The 19,247-nt window shown below is 37.0% G+C and overlaps 1 protein-coding gene and 1 pseudogene across 1 annotated transcript in view; both read right to left on the reverse strand.

Annotated features, from left to right (window-relative positions):
- Positions 1-8,635, reverse strand: part of LOC149106345 (histamine H2 receptor-like) — a 28,879-nt gene extending 20,244 nt beyond the window's left edge. The window contains exon 1 of the mRNA XM_089298073.1: positions 6,870-8,635. The gene's annotated coding sequence lies outside the window, so the exon portion shown is untranslated. The remainder of the gene's footprint in view (positions 1-6,869) is intronic.
- Positions 8,636-10,293: 1,658 nt separating this feature from the next.
- LOC149106346 (uncharacterized) lies at positions 10,294-12,459 on the reverse strand (annotated as a pseudogene).
- Positions 12,460-19,247: the final 6,788 nt, after the last annotated feature.

Consider the following 19,247-nt stretch of genomic DNA (forward strand, 5'->3'; position numbering starts at 1 on the left):
TTCCGTCCATTTCAAGACAATAATTTTGATGTAAGTTGACAAACAAGGACGAATGCATCATGATAAGACGTACAGTAATGGATCTCGCAAAGGTTATCGCTTTATTATTATTATAAAGCATTTTCACCTGTGCTTAATGTTTTCTTTTTTTTTTATGTCGGTATATAATTTCTTCGGAAGGCCAGCTGCAGTAAAGATGATTTTTTGTGTTACAATATTTGAACCTGAGAGAAAAGAATTGTTTGGTAAGTTGAATCAGTTAAAAATATATATTTTGAGTTTGAAATTCGTGTTTCTGTTATAACTGACTGGTAGGTTTAATTTTGTGCATTACGTTTAATACGTGTAAAACACGTCAACATCTTAGACTATCACGGTCTCAAACAAAGATAAAAAAAAAGAATTTCTTTCAACGGGAGAGTAATCGAGCAGGATCTATGGCCTTGCGAGAATTTGCTGATGAAATTTGTCACTGAGAGAAACCTTACTTTCAAATGAAGAATTGTGTGTCGTGCAGTAGATGTTTCATAAAACAACAATTCTTCGCCTTTATCAAAACATCCGGGTTCATTAGTTTTCGTTGTCAACTTGTTTTGTTTTGCAAATTCGCGGCAAAAGATAGTGAATTCATTACTTGGAATTTAACATTATATGGGAAAAAGTAACAATTATTCATGGTTAACAACGAAAAAAAGATGCATTTTAAGCGCTAGATTACTGAACTCATAAAATGTAATTCGTATAATGACCAAAGTTTTCACAATCGGACATTACTTAGAGACGGAGATGGACGTTTGCATGCATGTATGTGCATGCTAACGCAATTCAGTTAACCTTACTAAATACATTTCTTGCTCGTAAATATCCAACAGTTATAAGTAGCTTGCATGTTTGCCGTACTTTGGTTACCCTTTTTATTTTCTTTCTCTCTTTCTGCTTTTGCTCTTCATACAGCAATGAGTTACCCTTCCCTGTTTTGCTATTTGTGTTTAGATTTTAGTCATAAATTAGTCTTGCTAATAATCTGGACTTTGTTTTGCGGTAGTACGTGTTTGTTTTGCGTGTGCCGTGCGGTGTGATTAAACCATGGCCCTATTCTGTGAAATGTAAATTGATACACTCTTTAAGACCAAAACCGAAAAGCACCCAAACGATTACCAAGAATATCTATTCATTCTGTGATAAACAATTACCACGAATATATATTTATTCTGTAATGTTTTCGCACTCATTACTTTATATATGTTTATGCATTCCTGCCATCGATCGTTTGTCCTTCGTTATAAAGCTTGGAAGCTGAGAGCCGAGGTCCTATAGGTTTGACAATTTATTTCATCCACAGATGGCATAAGATTCAAAAACTTTGAGGAACTAAAGTTTGTAACAAATAAATTGCACATTCTTTGATAAATGCGTACGGTCTCATTTTGTAGCATGTATCGTTAAATGTTGTTAAGGTGGCCGAACACAGTTTTCGCGCGCGCTTTTGCTGATGCAATTGAGCGCGCGCACAGGGATTGCAAAAACAAACATGCCGTCAATAGAGCGATCATTTTATTTACTCAACACCCGCACTATCTGTGCTATTTTTCTCTCTATTATTGAACGCAGTGCGGTATTGATGGCTTTAGTCTTTTATTACAAAGATATGTTAGAAAAGGTAACGACGCAAAGAACCCAGTAATTCTCGGCTTTTTCTTTGTTACCGAAAGAACAAATGCAGTTAAATGCAGCGTATGCGCAGTTGCTCGAAAAATTGAGACCGATTGCTTTTGCAGAAACTCGCCGATTTCGGACGATCCAGTCGTTAGAATTTCAAGAAATTTGGCAAAAAAATAGTTCAGAAACCACGTGAATGATCTATCGTAAAAAATCTGAATTTTGACATAGGGAATTTTAAATAATACAGAACATGCAGTGAAAACTATTTACGGCGAATTACGAAAATCGCCTATGTCAAAATTTTATTAGAACAATGTTGACAGAAGGGATTTAATGTCAATTCGTAGTGGGCAAATGATGAAAAAAATCTAACGAGTGGATTTTTTTTAAATAAACAAAAAACATTTTTTAAGCCTTGTTTTTAACCAGCCCCGTTACCATGGCAACAGCACATACCTTAGCCAAAATGCGAGAATAAACTTTTCTGTGATTAACCTTGACTCTTGCAAAAAACGGGCGCCAAAGCATAAATAGCTTAAAAGTAATGGTGAATTAGGTATAGGCTCTTGAAAACTGTGTTCGGCCACCTTAAGTCGCATTTTATCATACGGGATGACGGAATTTGCAGTAGAGGTGGGCTTATTAGAGGATAGTATGTAGCATCGTAAAATTGTATTATTTTGTCGATTTTGGATTAAAATCATTTCAATGAACAAGAATTCAGAGACCTAGTTTTCTATAATATATCAGAAACGAACGTTGAGGTGCAGGCAGAACAGAGGGTGTGGATGGTAGCTGTAAATATGAGCTACGAATCATACTGCTTTAGTACTTGAAGTTCTGTTTGCTTCCAGCTAAAGGTATTCACATCTGATCACGAGAGGAGAAAAGTGTTGACTTAAACAGAATTCTTTATTGACCCGACATACGGTAAATGTGTGTTTCCTAAAGGTTCGGAGTTATGTACGAATATACTCCTTAAGAGTCTTTAGGACATTAGATAAGATACAGATAAAATCGAAGATTAAAAGATTAGAAGATTAAAATAAACATAAAGCATGCCTCTGTAAAATAACCGGGAATTCCTTAAATTGAACAGCTCCAGATGTCCAAAAATTTCAACTTCTTGCCTGACTAACCGGGTTAGTCAATTTTTCCGCTGCTTAACCGCTACTAACTGCGTCATTTGCTAAACAATGAACCTACTAGTATTCGTCAGGTGTTCTTTATCGCATACATCTTTGTTACCGATTTTTTTTCTAGCAGTGCAAAATTAATTGTTATCAACGTGTTACTAATATTACAAGTGAATTGACGAAAAAATTGTAATGTTTTCAGCAGAAAATCACCCTTGCAAGCAAGCCATAATTTTTTATTTTCTCTTTTCATTTTTTAGTTGTCAACAAGGCAATGATGTGAAACTACTCATCTTTCTTCAACTTTGATTTTATCATGGCTAGTTCAATTATTTCCTTATGCTCATTTTGCCTCATACATATCAGAAAATGTGAAGTCAAATCCCACAACTGGCAAGGTCGAAAGGAACAAAAAAAAAAAATCTGTTATGAGTAATAGAGGAAAACAAGGTTCACCATCCAAAAAGGACCACAAAGTGTGGAAGACACCTTTGCATGAACAGTTGTGTCGAACATAAACATATTTACAGTCAGCGCAATTTATCATTCTCCATCTCATTCTAAATAGCCAAATAACTTAAAATAGCTAATTACACAAAACATAAAAGTTTAAAATCGATTAAAATGAGCTAAAATGTTTAAACAAAGTTTTCAGTTTTGCTTGAATAATAGATAAAAACTTATTGGCTTTGAAGTCGATAGAAAGACTGTTCCAGTATTCCGCTGCTTGGTATGTAAGTGCTTGATAAATAACCTTTTCTTGTTTGGTCATATTTCTTTGAGTAAATAGTTTTTCGTATTATATAGTCAAAATCCACCAACACTAAGACGAAGTTATGGAAAGAAAAAAAAACATCATTTGAAGACGTTTTAAATTAAATCATACCTATTTTCATTGGTGACGCGTTCGAAAAAAAAAAGAAAGATAATTATAATATATCTTTTGCGCGGTACGCAGCCAGTCTACAGAAAAATTATTTTTTCCCTATTTTAGTTCTCTTGCCTTAGCCTTGTATAATTATTTAATATATGCCGAAATATATTTGTAGGAGAAGTGTACAAAATTTCCATAAAAATTACAGCATTAAAGTCAACTGACGTTCTGTACCCTAATACGATGACACAAAAATGTTGGAAATGTGTAGGATAACGTTGCTACTTGTAAGTTAATTGTACGTATGTGTTTAAGGTTCTGCCGAACGCAGAATGAAAACAGATGATTGTCGTGAGTTGTGTTTTGAAACTTCACTTCGGGGAAGGTCGAGTTTCTTAAATGAAGAAAGTTGTCAAATCCCCGCTTGATTTGTGTCACCGCAACTTTATAATTTCCAAAAATGACAAGAGTCCAAGTGGAAGCCGACCATCATTACAAAGATATAGGCCGCGAAGTCTAAAAGGACGTAAAAATTAATCAAAGTTTTTTTAAGTAGCAACAATAGTACTAAGTAACATTCTCCCTGAGGAAGTTTGTTCTGTAAACTGAGTCAATATTCCAGAATACAGCTATTTTGAAGTGTACCACTAACGCACAGATCATAACACTCAAACCAAAACTGTACTAACAACCATGTACATACATATATCTCAATGCCGCAAATTATTTCAACCTTCTCCCATGTTTCTTTTTGATTCCCCAGCTTAACTCTTAAAGCAAGGTGACAAACTTCAGAAATGTTGATGTAAAAATATTCTAAATTTTTTCTACCCATCTGTGTTCGCCTACATCTTCGCGTAAAGTCCTCATATTTCAGTTGGTGATTTTTTAAAAAAAATATTCATGTTTTGCTCAGCAGTTGAAAATCGCAATAATTTTTTAAGGTACTAATATCAATTAACGAAAATATGAGAACTTTGCAAGTGCTTCGTTGAAAAATGTTAAGCTAATCGCGTTAGAGGCTCCTATCCTCCCATTGACTCCTATCCTCTTATTGTCAGCGACGCATTTGGAAAAGGTTCACAATAAAATATAAATACTCCTGGGAAAAATGACCGAAATCGCACAAAAAATAGTCTTAAAGCCAGCTGTAATTTTGCTTTCCTTTTTGGCCTCTTTCACGTCTTGAGAACTGGAATGATATAAATTTCCAAGCCACGTTAAAAGCTATTTCTCATGTTCCATAGGTGCTAGATATTTAACAGCGAAAAATAGTAAAAGCAATCGACCAAAGGTTTAAAACACTAGTGAAATTGCGGAGGCTAGTTGACAATGAGTTATGGATTAAAACTGACGTAGAATGATTGAGACGAACAGTTTTTACCGTTAAATAACTCCAGATTCTTCAGAACGTAGAAAAGTACTTGAATTATCACTGAAAATTTCTTGATGTTGAATGTGATTCGAGAGAGTAGTCAAACTGAACTGCAGCCTTGCTCGATGGCTTGTTATAAAAGAAATAAGTGATGTAAACTCTGCCAGCACTGATGAGGTTATTTTGATAAAACGCACTTTACAAAACGAATTGTTTTAGTTATAATGTTGACATAAGGTTTAATAAAATTGGGAACCGACATCAATTGATATTAACTCCTTTTCAGCAGTTCATGTCAAAATATCCTAAAATATTCTTTGCGGCTTTCGTTTTTCAAGGCTTTAATTTCGAGGTAAGGTGATATTTGCAAACTAGGAAATGTGTAATGTCGATAAAAACTAATAATGAATGCCTACTTTCGAACATCTGCTTTCGACAGTTTTTTTAATACAGTTAAAGAATGAAAAATTTTGTTTGCGATAAAATATTAAAGACAGCAACGAAAAGACTTTAAAAACATAACGTAAGGTAAAAAAAATAATACGTTTTGATCACACTGTGGCGACTCTGATGTATCTTTTTACTTTACCCTGTTCTGTCTGGGGTGGAGCAGAAAGTGGCCTCTCCGATTTGAAACTAAGCAACAATTACTAAAATGTCTGACTTTTCCTAGAAAATATCAGGAAACGTTCTTAATGAAAATAATTTATAACCTGCTAAACTGAAAGTCAACAATATGGCAGCAATATTTTTGCTTTGTTTTGCTCTTTCACACAGCGCAAATAGTATGTTTTTAACGTTTATTTTTAAGGTATTGATGTTTACAAAGTGAATATGAAAGAGGCGGGCAATTTATAACAAGTCCACCTTTTATGTTCCAAAATTTTGTCAGGAATAGAACTTTAAAAAGGCGGGTTTTGAAGTCTCTATTGCATCGTAGTTAATGATATTCAGGCTCGATAAATGAACGTGAGCAACATTTTGACATGTCTTGAAGAACAATACGCTGGACAATTCACATCGGACTTCAGTGTAAAAGTCTTATCAGATCACAACGTAATATTTGCGACAGACAGACGCGTCAATTAGGTCTGTTGGATTTAAGAAAGTATGATAGGTAATTATTAGCTACATGGCGAGAATTCCAAATGACTCCAGAGTAATTTGTTATGCGGTCCAAATCAGTAGAATTCTTTGAAGAAAAGAAAATAATATTTATGTATATGTCAGAATTTTGAAATGAAACGTGAAAATGGGATTTGACAATACCAGAACACTTTGGTGGGCGTCAAAATATCACCAAACCCTTCCTGAAAGTGTGGACTCCTAAAACAGACAATTTTAACTTCTCCTTGGATCACGTTGATGTGCAGTCAGGACATAACTGCAAATGGACCGCTGTGATTATAACAATTTTGTGTGGGGTAAGTGGGCCTCTTAGTCGACTATATTAAATGTCTAACAAGCAAACTGGTAAGGGTTTAGGTACTGGAAAACACCAGGTGTTTTCTCATTACACGTCTAACACAACTACATGTACGAATTAAAAGCACTAAACGCTTAGCATTTACGCTTTTTCTATAATAAGTTTGGATTTCTATTTCTATCTACCGTTTTAATCTTTTAAAATGTCTTGGGTCCACGGAACACCACACGATTAACCTCTATACGAACCTCGTCTAGTTATCCTTCCTTCTAAGAACATAGTTAGAATTCTAAACAAAAATATACGATCTTTTAGAACCCCGAGTTTCTCGTTATTGAGTAAATAGATATATTCATTATAGAAGGGTCTAAATGGATACCCCCCTTCCCACCTTACCTTTTGATCGCCTGATCTGCCACAGTCTAATATTCCGAGAAAGCCCCACCAACAAAGCGACTGGGATGTCTCAGTGCGGACTAATTTGGAAATGAGTTGAAGCTTAGGGAGGTAGCACAATTCTTACATCTGAAAGGTCAACTCAAAGTTACGTAACCTCAGTAATAGTAACTATAATTTTCTTCTCACCAAAAATAATATTTCACTTACGTATCTTCAGTAGAAAACAGCTTCATTCGTGCCTGCATGACCGCCAACGCCGTTTGGGAACTCGTTTATTTCACGCCGTTATTAAACCCTTTGCATCTATTTGTTTATTATCATTTTCTCCGCCTGTCCAAACAAAGATTGCCGAGAAAATAAATATCCTTTTGCGTATCCCCGTTGTATATGCAAATAACGATTTTAGCGATAACTTTTAGGCACGCCCATGTTTTATGTAAGGCGTATCTATCATGAATTGATCGGCTCTAGCAAATTCGACTGCTTGCCTTTAACTTGCGGCTTGTTATTTGCTATCTTTTTAGAGTCTTCCTGAGCTCATTGTTTTTTTGCAAAAATAATTTAAGCATCGCGATAATTTTTTTAGGGAAAAAGGCAAAAGGAAATTAGGCATCTTCTGTTAAAACAATGAAGTCATTTACACCTGTCTGAACTTCTAACAAGCGCGCTCATCAGGTGACATCAGCCATGAGCGTAAAAGAAGAATTCTTTCCTCAAGTTTTATATTTCAAAATCCAGTTTTTGTCTGCAAAATCGAACGTCTTACATATCGATCCGTTCCGGCTAAACTTTTCAAATTTGTCATCGTTAAAAACGTTTTAAAAGCCTGTAGCGTAGACCTTGCAAGTAATGACTATGGAAAAGATAATTTTCTTTGCCTTTGAGCCAATCTTGTCTAAATATTATTGATCTAATTAGCATACCAGCAAATTTAAAATCATAAATTTTATTTCTTCAAATCGTTTTTAATTTTACTGAGTGAAGCATTTGGATTGAAATATTATTCAAATCCACGATATACAATTTGTTCCATCTTACTGAATGTACAGAATGTTACCCAATACTATATTTTATCTATTTCTTACCGCCTCCAGTTACTTGTATTCTCATCCGTTCCGAAGAAGAAAAAGTGATCTATTCCACTTTTTAATTCAAATTCATTGTCGATATAAAGAAAACATAAATATTGCTCACACAACTTTAGACAAAATACACTCAGAGATCCGCGTACTTTCCCACAATTGGGGCCACGCATGCTTTAAAATAATATAGGTAAGCATCTCCTTATCACTCAGTGCTGAAAATCAATATCAGATTAACTCGAATCGATATCATGCCCCGTGGTAAAAGAGTGACACACAAAACTGAAACCGTGAGTTTTATTCGATTTGGTAATATAACCGGCGAAAAGGAAGAAAATATAAACCATGATAAAACTTACCTTTTCAATTTTTTGGCGCTGAAATAAATCCTGACACCAGTTTTTAGAAGAACCGATAGAAAGTTCTAACTTTAACGCCGCAATGCTAGTAGACGTGATAAGTAACTTATACCTCCTTTTGGCAGTTTGCTGCACAACTATCCGCAGGGGCCAATACCTGCCGTTAGAGTAAACCTCGCATGGTCGGGGATCTATATAAGACATTCACTTGTATAACGCCCAGATAAAATTCCCTAATGGATTTATCAACTACAGAAAATCAATTATTAACATTGGCCTGTCTGTGAACGTGTTCTCGGGAACGATCACTAAGCAATTTGATGGCGCTCAATGGCGCCAACAATTTACATGACAAATGTCCAAGTAAATAAAACTCGTATATATTTGCGGGGGTCTTCAACTTTCGCACGCGAACACGCTTCTTTAATGCCTTCTTACCTTTCATTTTTTTTATAACCTGACAACAGATTGTTTTAAATTCTGTTGTCGATGTTATGTCCGGATTTAATTTTAACTTTATTTCTTGCACGAATAGCTTTCCTGTTATTTGTAATGCCCATTTTATAACATCCGATATCATGATTGAAAAGTTAAATATCGTGCGCACCAGAGGTTTCTTCTAGAACATATGATAACTGACGCGCTAGAGGAATATACGATACATGCTTTTAACAGGTGAAACTTATACGCATATTGAACACGTGTTCTTGAATTTGTTTGTAAATGTCGACATTTCTGTTTTCTACAGAACTCCAAACTCTCAATTTTAGGGATATTGTTAACTTTAAATTCATTAAAGCTTTCCTTTGTCGATTAAATTTTTATCAACGTTCTTTTTTGTCATCAATATAAGCCTTTGTTTACGGAATTAACGAAGAAACGGATCCCGTGAAAAAGTCATTTTCAATTCAAGTTGGCTTTAATACCATCAAACAATGATCTTAAAATACACTACTTACTTTCTCATTTTTTATCTTCCTATAAATCTTGAGAAACTGAGGCGGACTTTCTTTTGTAACCATAGATATTTTCGTAAAAGCTTTGATTAAATTCATTTTCAGTTTCTTTCCTCGATTTCAGAAAAAAGGCAAGGCAATTTTGGGAGTCAGTGCGCCAAAGTTGGACTGATTATAGATAATAAATCAGTTGTTAAGAAAATTGCAGTTCTCTGTTTTTTCGCTCTTTTTTCATTGGGAAGAGTGCATTTTCAAAGCCCTTTTGAAACACAAACTTCATTTCTGCAACGACATCTCCACGTTATACCTGTCTATCAGATTTCGCGTAATTTGTTTAAGGTGGCTCAATGGAGTTATGTAAGATCACGAAGAGCGCGCCAGTGACAGCAATCGAAAGTTCATATTCTCGTTCTTTTTGCTATTTTCTAAATCAAAGCTACTGAAACATAACAAACCAGGGCCAAAATTTCCTGTACAACGGTCACCTCTGAAATCAAGGCTTTTAGTCTCAAATTCAAACTACTCAAACATGGCCATTAATTGATGTCTGTTTGGCTTTGATTTCAATTTCCTTCAATTTCCTTCGGTAAAATTTTCAGATATTCTCCGACCGGGTAGAGTCTGACAAGAAGAAACTTTTAAAATCGAAAAAAGTGGAGTTGTCAAGGTAGATATTCAGTTTTTAACATTTTTGTGCTTTTTTGGCTGAGCGAGAACCTTGTCTTACAAATATTTCTGATAAATTGACAGCGAGGAAAGCTAAAAAGGTGTAACATCTCTGTCAAATTTTAAGGAATTTCACCGAAGGAAATTCGAGAAATCTGAGGGGGAAACTTTCTATTTGTTCACCTCAATGGCAGTTACGTGATCAGAATAGGAACTCGCCAAGATCGCTATTTGGGCATGCGCGAACTTTCGAACCACGCGTCGAGAACGAATGTGCAAACACGGGCAGTCACTTATCTTTGACGTTTTTAAATCAAAATGCTTTTGACTTGGAAGTCAGTTGAGGACATACCTTAATTCAGTAGGTCGCAGAATCTTTGGAAATCTCTTCGAAGTGTTTCAAAATTGCGCAAACTATTCTCGTCGTGTTTGTGACTCTTGGAAGCGATGAGCGACTCGACAATGGTGGTTTCGTCAAAATACACACAAGACCTTTCCGTCCAAATCGTTGGTACAGATTCTTCAAATCCTCATATCTTGGTCCACTGCCAGCAATTTTTTCGGCGATGCTTTGTTTTATTGGGCTATCCGCATGACCTGGGTTGTACAGCTTTCCTCGAAAGGACAGGAGTCTCTGATGACGGTTGTCAAGATATTTCATGGCTTCAGCGGCATGCTTGACAGAGATTACAGAACTTCTGTTCACCAGCATTTCATCAGACAAAGCCAGCCTAGACGAAAACAAGATTCTTCGAAGAGCGATCACGTCCCCTAGGGCATCGTGGGCGTCAAAGGTTGTTTGAAATAAATGTTCGTAAACAGAAATCTGGCCAGGCTTTGGATATTGACCCTCGGGGTTTTGGAGGGAAGAGTGCTCGCTTTTGATGAGTGACTTCAACAGTGTCAGAGTGTCTGCAAACCGGTTGGAACTGTTGGAACTGAGCTCCACGATAAAATTTTCGCCACCATTTCGAAGAAGTATTGGAATATCAAATGTCTCGGCGTTGTGTCCAGCCAAGATCGTGCAAACTTGCTTTGTGGACCGTGACGAAGTTGCATCTATGCTGGCCCTCAAAAAAGTTAAGAACTGCCTAAGTACTTGCGATAACTCAAGGGCTTCTACGGGTCGATTATCTTTAAAAAGTCGACCGAATCCATTGACAGTTTTAACTGTAAGTTTGTTGACCTTTGACGCGTGAGAATCTGTTTGGTAGAATATAGCATGAGAATTGTTTGTCTGACCTATCCACGGCAGCTAGCTGGCATACTTATACTGATTTTTCGTTTGAATTTGTCCCGATGTCAAATAAAACAAAGTGATAAAATTTACTGTCATCAAATGTTTCCTTTTGAACTGTGGGTCTCGAAGGGCATTTCGGAACTGCATTTTCGTACTGTTCTTGTTGTTGTTTCGTGATATCAGCGTTTATGCCGTAAAGTTCAGTGATTGAAAGTTCAGAATTGTTCAAGTCCATTGCTGTCGCAGAAGAGTTTAGGGTCATGCCAATGCCACTCTCATACATGGTACCTTCTTTGGCCTCTTTTTTCGAGGTTTCTGAAATCTTGTGTTTTTTTAATTGTGATCGACGTCGCTTGAATACAACTGTTGATTTCCTTCGTTTGTCCATCGCACTTTTCTTGTCCATTTTCGTAGTATGGTCTGCACAGAAAAAAACCTGGCCCTATGTTAAGTGCTGCTAGAGTTTGAGGAATGTACCTGTAACCTAAATTTACTTGAGAGACACTGCAGGACACTCGATAATCATTGCTTTCACTTCCCCCGTAAAAGCGAATTTTGGGGTTCTTCGAGCCCAACACACTGTTCAGAGACTCAGATGCAAGTTTGTTGATAACAATGCCTGTGCTATGTTCATCGAAGAGAGACTTCAGGGCAGATTGAAGGCTATCTCCTTGGAGGTCTTTACCATAGAGAAGATCTCTGGGACAATAACGTGAAGGGTCTTTCTTGTACCGACACCACGTTTCTCTACAACCAGAATGGTCACCAAATGCATGAGGCACAATTCTTTGAATTGCAGATTTCATGTTTGTAGCATCCCCTTAATTTTGTGCATTACAGTATGTAAAGGACTTGAAAAAGGTAATTTATAACTTTCTGTGACAACACCGAACTGTTGGGGAACTTACTTCGTTGGCTCAAGTTGTATAGGCGTGTTGTAAGGGATCTTTTAATGTGAACTGTGTCACCCCATTTTTCCACACCGTAGGGTACTTTTAGGTGAGATTCAGTTGTTGAATCATCATCTCCAGTGTAAATTGAAAATTTGACATTTGATTCAGTCACCTTATTGAAAAGTTCAACTGCAGCTAAAGGTTCCATTGACATTGAAGAGCCCGAATGAGTTTTTCTACGGTCTTGGTCTTTTGGTTGTTTTCCTGCCATGTGGCACATTTTATTTTTCGTTGTGTAGTCAAGGGCCTTTCCAGTTGAAAGGCCCATGACTGCAGCATGTCCGGTATTTGAGTTCAAGCCTCGCACCCATTTCTGCCACCCCATGTTGTAAGAACAGGCAATGGGTACCAAATTGTTCTCGTCCGGCTTGTTACTATTTTCGATTGCCTTCTCTCGTAAACGTTTTAGAAATTGTTGGCAACTATTTTTTAGCTACTAGTTCTATTGCCTTTCCAGCTTCCCTTTCCCGATTTCTAAAAGTTGATAATTTCATTGCAGGCACATTGAGGGTTGAAAGTAAATTGTTTAAATGGGTGTTGCTCACTCCTGTATGTAAACAACCAAGGGCAGCTCTCGTGTTCACATCAAAGGTCAATGGACTACGTGCACCGGATTTGTGCTCTTTTGATGTTTTTATGGTGTTTTCTGCATTGCAATGGCTGCATAGAACAGTAAACATGCTTGCCAAACCATTTTGTTGTTCTTAAATAACATTGCCAAGGGACAAAGGGCCTAAAAATATTCCATTCCAGAAATTTTAGCCAGGTTTTTTGTATTGCGATGAGTTTTCTTCACATTTGTTATTTGCTTATGCCGTTGCACTACATGGTAGTACACTTGAAAAAAAGAGATTTTTAGCTGTTTTAAAAGATAGCTCCTTGTGCCACTAACACGTCAGTGGCATACAGAGTAATCTTTCCTAACTTGTAACAATTCCATTATAGTTGTCTATTATCTGACACTCCAGTGTGCTTTTGAGAAAAATACGGGAGTATGAGGATAAGATGATTTCCTAATAATTTGTATTCATGTTTGCTCACTGGAAGACCACATGGTAATTTTGGTCGTAATATGGGACCAATATGGCAGCTATTGTGAATAAGGCCCGTTGGTGGGATGGCCATGTTATTCTAAGTCCAGTTCAAATTTCACCTAACCTTGGTTTGAGGAGAGAGTGAATATTGTTTCCTTCTGACCATGAATGATAGGTGACATGAACCATTCATGAACCAAGAAATTATTCATGAAATAGTGGGCCGATGCAACCAAGTTTTAGGCTAGTGAATGAAGTGGTCCTGGCCGTAAAGCTTGCAACTTTAGCAACCAATATTATAAGCCAGTGCAGGATTTGTTATTTTCTGCAAACTCTTGAAATAGGTACCTCTTCAAGGTAGAAGAAATGATACATTTACTGTACGTTTTTGGATATAAACGAATCATTTGAAGGCATGGATGAATATATTGTAGGATTATAATTGTAGCAGAAAATAAGTCAACATTTATAAAAATGACAATTCGAAACAAACTCGCCAGAATTAAAAACATTTTTGGGATGCTCAAAATATGCTATGATGCAGAGAAAAATAGTGAGTATTTACTTCGATGACAAAACGAGCATTCCTTCAAACCATAGTAAGGGTCTCTATGTCCACCATTCTGGATCCTTGTGGCCGGTTCGCCTTCCTCTTAGCTGTATTCTGCTGGTAGGAATCAGGGTTGGAGTCAATAGAACAGAAATAGAATAGGACAAGCTGGGCAAGAAAATTTTACCAAAAATTCTCCCGGGTAAAGAAAAATGAACAGACCTCAAGTGTTCTTGTCATTCGTTTTGCTGGGGGCTCGTTTTCCTTGGATATGATATCATACTGGAGTTTCCTTTTGGGATTCCACTTTTTGAACCCTTCATGTAACATGTTTATTTTTGTTTCTTTTCTGGTCTCGATCGCTTCCACTTTCCGAAAGCGACCTGACGCATTACGGATGTTGTGTAGGCGTTGTGAAGGCGTTTTGTAAACTTCTGGTCTTTGACTGTCATTATTGTGCTCGTTACTGGAAATTACCGATCCCATTTCACTCTCATCAAGTAAGCTTCGCGTTTATGTGGCAAAAATTTTGCGCTCGCGTGAAGCCGCCATGTTTGTTTTGATATTTGTTGCCATTTGAAACTCGCGCCATTTTTCGTACCCATTCTTCGCGCGGCCAAAAAACCCTATCGAGCCATCTTAATTTTATTTTACTTTATACACTGATTCTAACTGAGGCACGAATTGTATTGGCTTTACGTGCCAAAAGTAAAATCGAGAAAATTCATCGACGGCCTACAAAGGCCGAAAACTTCGAACGTGATTTAAATTTATCGCCAGACCGGCGGTAGCCGTTGAATTCCTGTTTTTTTTTTTTTTTGCGTTCTTTGCGCATGTAACTTGCGTAAATTTATTCATCAGTTGAAATATTAACTCTTTTTTAATCCATAAGTTTCTGATGCCGTGTTAAGCTAGATTACAAGTTCAATGCGTTCAAAAATATTCATAGATCGTCGGACGTCCATCTCTCTGGATTCGCAAAAACATAGCCACAGAATTTGACTTGTCAGTGATAATCTTGATACAATTCTGTCCTAGAGCTAGCTTTCCACAAGGCCTATAGTAGCTGAAATAAAAGGAAATAACTCTCCTGTATGCCTTTTGAGGCCAGGGAAGACTAAATTCACCGTCTTTTCGTTAAATCATGAATTGTACAATTTAATTACTTGAAGAGTGCTTTTAACATGAAATTGGAGTCTAGATCAACACAAACGTACAGAGATCAAGACCGCGGCGGAGAACTCATCTATAGCTTTCTAAAGGCCTGCATCGTCCTAAATGGACTGAACAAGAGCTTCCTTCATCGAGAATCGATTGAACTTAAAACAAACTAGGCACTCAACTTGTTGTCGTTACGTCAATTATCGACTGGAGGCCACGCAAATAAATTTCTTCCGCGTGAGCGAATCATACACAGTTCTGATAGTTAGGACCGAGAAAGGCGCCTAAAACACAGAGTGTCATCGTTTTTATTAACTCTTTTACAATGAAAGACAAAAAACAAATCAAAACTTAGCAGAAATAAATTGCTGTCTGTGAGAGGGTATGCATCAGATTGTCATTCCTATTAAAATATGGTCCACATGTAGAAATTAATCCTTCTAACATGGGTGCTAGGGGGCTAGAAAGGTGCAGGATTATATGGGGTTTTTCACGTATATGAAAGCCACGGCTATGAGACATACAGTAATTGCTGCATAATCAGCTTCTTAAAGGACCCTAGTCAGCCTCCACCATTTTCGAAGCCATCAAAATTATTGATATTGCATGGTGAAGCGAAATGTTATTGCTTCACTGTAAGTTATATTCCCAAAAGTACGTCCAATTATCTTAAGCAGTTTCACGGTGATTTCCTTCAAAAACAAACTCTTGCATGTAAACAAAAACAAAGGTGTGGCTGACTAGGGCCCTTAAAGAGGAGTTTTAAATGATTGCAATGCATTGGGAACAAGTGTAAATAAATATCAAGTTATCTCTGCCCAAACTCCAACCGCCTCACCCCAACCCCTCGGTAACCAGTACCCATTTATACACCTCGGTGAGGAGAGGCACTGCGGGAGTACGAACTAAATTCAGTGATCCCAATACGGAGTTCATTCATTGCACCAACCGTTGGGCCGCCCTTCCTCTTTCTCTTTAAGGATTTGAGTGAAGTTTAAGTCCAATAACCTTTAACAGGGACAATGTGAGTGTGTGTTAACCTTTGTAACATAACGTAAACAATAGCAATTCAAGGCGACTTTAAGCGACTTAGGGCGACTTAAAGGTCACAGAGTAGGCCTGCTAGAAAAAAACAAAAAACAAAAGAAACTGCCGTCATCACGGAAGTGAAACGGAATCAACAAAGCAAGAGAACTCGGCCCATCACTGTTATCGAGATTGCTTAGCGTTGTTATGCAAGGAAACTGTAGGTCTGCGGTCCTGCACTCCAGTTAGTCTCAATAACACTCCTGCTAACTAGAATGACACTCAGTTAACATGTTCACTCTCAATACTGAAGATGGTTTCTCTTAATGTTTTGTTGGTTTCGTTTCGTTTCGTTTCGTTCGTTTCGGCTGTTTCGTTTTAGTGGTTTGTTCGTTGTTTCGGGATTTAGTAGTACATGTCGTTCCTTTGGCCGCACCTAAGTAAGTGAAATAGTTTCTGATTTAAGTTCTAGTCAAGAGTCAGTCCAGTCGATTAATTTCGATTTAAAGTTAATTTTGTCCATTTCTTTGTAATTTCAAGTTACTGGTCTAGTCCTTATTGCGGGGCAGATCTGAGCACTGTGATTGAGGTCAGTATATCTGAGTGATGACATTGCTATAGATTCCTTACGTTTCGCTAAATTCTGCTCAAACTGACTTGAATTATTTTCTTCTTGAATGCAATACCGCATTCGTATCAAATAAACAACACTGTTTTAAACAGCGTTGGATGCTCAGGCATTATAAAAACCACGTAGTTGTCACTAAAACGACTGTTTTCTCGGACGCCTAATCGGACGTTCAAACCTTCAATTTCGATGCGACTTTATTTTAGGTTTGCCTCACGCTGTAAGCCCATAAATTATGCGCGGTAAGGATGCGCAATGCAAATGTGAGGAATTACCTTAACTGAGATTCCAGCGGCCTTATTAAGACACTTCGAATAGCAAATCATTTGGCTCGCTAGCACCACTCTTGCCTGTTGCTCCCCCCTCTCTCTAGAAGAATCTTAGTGCTCTTTTCTGACTTTTCCCTCTTTGGATGGTAGATCAACCTTTTCTGTATGGTAACTTTTGACAAGCCATTAAACAAAGCGTCATGATGTAACCTTTCTGTATGCGAGAGATTTGCCAACATCATCTAATCCTGACTGAAAAAGATCATTATTTGTGCTTGAGAGGGCACAAAAGTGCCCTATGTCGTGGTATCGGCCAATTTAAAAGCCTGATATCTAATTTGTCGGTCAAACGGAAGGTATTGACTTACCATTTATACGCCACTCAGTTCTCTCGGTTACCATAACCTTTTAAATCTGAGATATCGGGAGCTTGGAAAATCTGCCGTGTATGTGTTTGACTTTTCATGTCGATGAAAGGTTTCAGAATTCAAAATAAGCCCTATTTTCGTTTTGTAAATTGGAACAATGAAATTTGCAACTTAACTTTTATTAATTTAGCTCAAAATCATACAACAGGTAAAGCAATCATTTGGCAATAAAATAAAGCAAATTTGACAACAGAATCACCTCCGTTTTTTTTTTTTTATGAAGATTTGAAGTAACATATGTCAGAAAACGGCAAAAGTCACTTAAGTCAGTTCCCTATTTGCTAGATATTACAAATGATTATTTCAGCAAATTTTTTGGAGAGGAAGGAACGATTGATACTATCAAATTGAAAAACAGTGCAATAGCAACGGGTGATTTCATTTTCAGATTTGTGGGTTGCATAAAAAAGGAATCACTGCCCAAAAATGATGAATTAAGAAACTTGATGCGCTTTGCGTATAGGGGTATATGGACAGGTGACTCAAAAAATTCTACTGCGGGACTCATTTTGTCACTTGATGATTACAGAAATCTTTGTTTAAAGAAAGTATTGGTATAATTAGGAAAAATAAATTGAAAGTAATTAATAGAGATATTAAAAATGGTAATGTTCTCCTTAATTTTCGAACTGACTCACGTGCTATTTAAAATGTTGCTTTGTCATACAAGGATCAATGATCTAAGACCTACACATCCCCGTTCAGACAAGTAGATAGTTAATAAAGGAAATATGTATTAGTTGCTTGCTTAAATCTCAGTCTGGTAAATTATGAACAAGATGAATAATTGAAATATAGTAATCAAATTTGTTAGGATCTGCGCACGCTTCGACATAAATGTGTGAAACAATTCTCTAAAAAAGCACTGGCCATACCACTAACTTGTTGATCAAGATAGTCTTAATCTTACGTTTCCTATATACATCTTATAAGGAATTATTGTAAATGATGACAGAATGTTCTGGTTCAGATTACTTTAACTTAGTTGTAGGGACGACCTGTTTTATTGAACTCTGTCTAGACCGTGGAACAACCCACCGCGGTAAAGAGAAAAAGAAAGTGTAATTTGAACGACTTATGTAGTTAACTTTTCTCTCCTGAGAAAGTGCAATACCGTAAAGGCTCTATTAAATCCCCCGCTGGATTAATCCCCCTCTCTAATTAGCCTCCCGTTTAGAAGTCAGTTTTTGTAAATAACTCTCCCTCCTCTAATAAGCCCCTTCCCCCTTTTTTTTCATGCAGCCCATTTGGTTTGGTTTTTTTAAACAAATATACATTCAAACACATAATTATTATTATTATTACTGTTTGCTGCTCTTTATTAAATAATAAAGTTGGGCTGCGGTTGTTTGAGTCTTATACAAAAACTATTTTAAGACGAAAACGGCGTGTTTAAGATTTGAAATATCCTTTCTATTAAGCCTCCCTCTGTAATAAGCCCTCCGTCAATGTATGGTTTAAATTTCCGGATAAAGCGCAAGAAAGTTATGCGTTGTTATTTTATGACATATCTCCAATTTTTGAAGGTTTGCGTTGAATATGTTGCCCGCATTTCGTATCTTTATCCTTTGTTTTAGTGTAGCTAATGTACACCTTGGACTCACATGAATTAAGTTCGTACTCGCACGTGATAGGACGGAGCCTGCCTGGTAAAATGTAATAGCCTCTTTTAAAGTTTTGCTCGAACAAGTGGGGGATCTGCCCCTTTTTCATGGCACGATAGAGGGATCTTTGAATATTTGGCTAAGCAATAATTAATTTTGGATTAAGTGCCAGTGTTAAACGAGGGTAACAGGCCGTACATGGCCGGTCTTCTACGCTTCTTGACATTTGTATGTTTGCCATACTTTTCTTTATATCAGTCTCGCGACCTTTTTTACTTAACACTTGTTTCTGAAGGGCACTTTTATGCTTCGGTTTTAGGCGAACATTTCACCAGAGTAGCGCCGTTAGGCTCATAGGTCTGTGGTTTCTGCTGTTATCTGCGTGTCGTTTATTGATGCTTCTGTATTTTAATGTGTGC

This window comes from Orbicella faveolata, unplaced genomic scaffold (genome assembly GCF_042242905.1).
Source record: "Orbicella faveolata isolate gen_17 unplaced genomic scaffold, um_ofav_v1 contig_3, whole genome shotgun sequence".
Classification (NCBI taxonomy): domain Eukaryota; kingdom Metazoa; phylum Cnidaria; class Anthozoa; order Scleractinia; family Merulinidae; genus Orbicella; species Orbicella faveolata.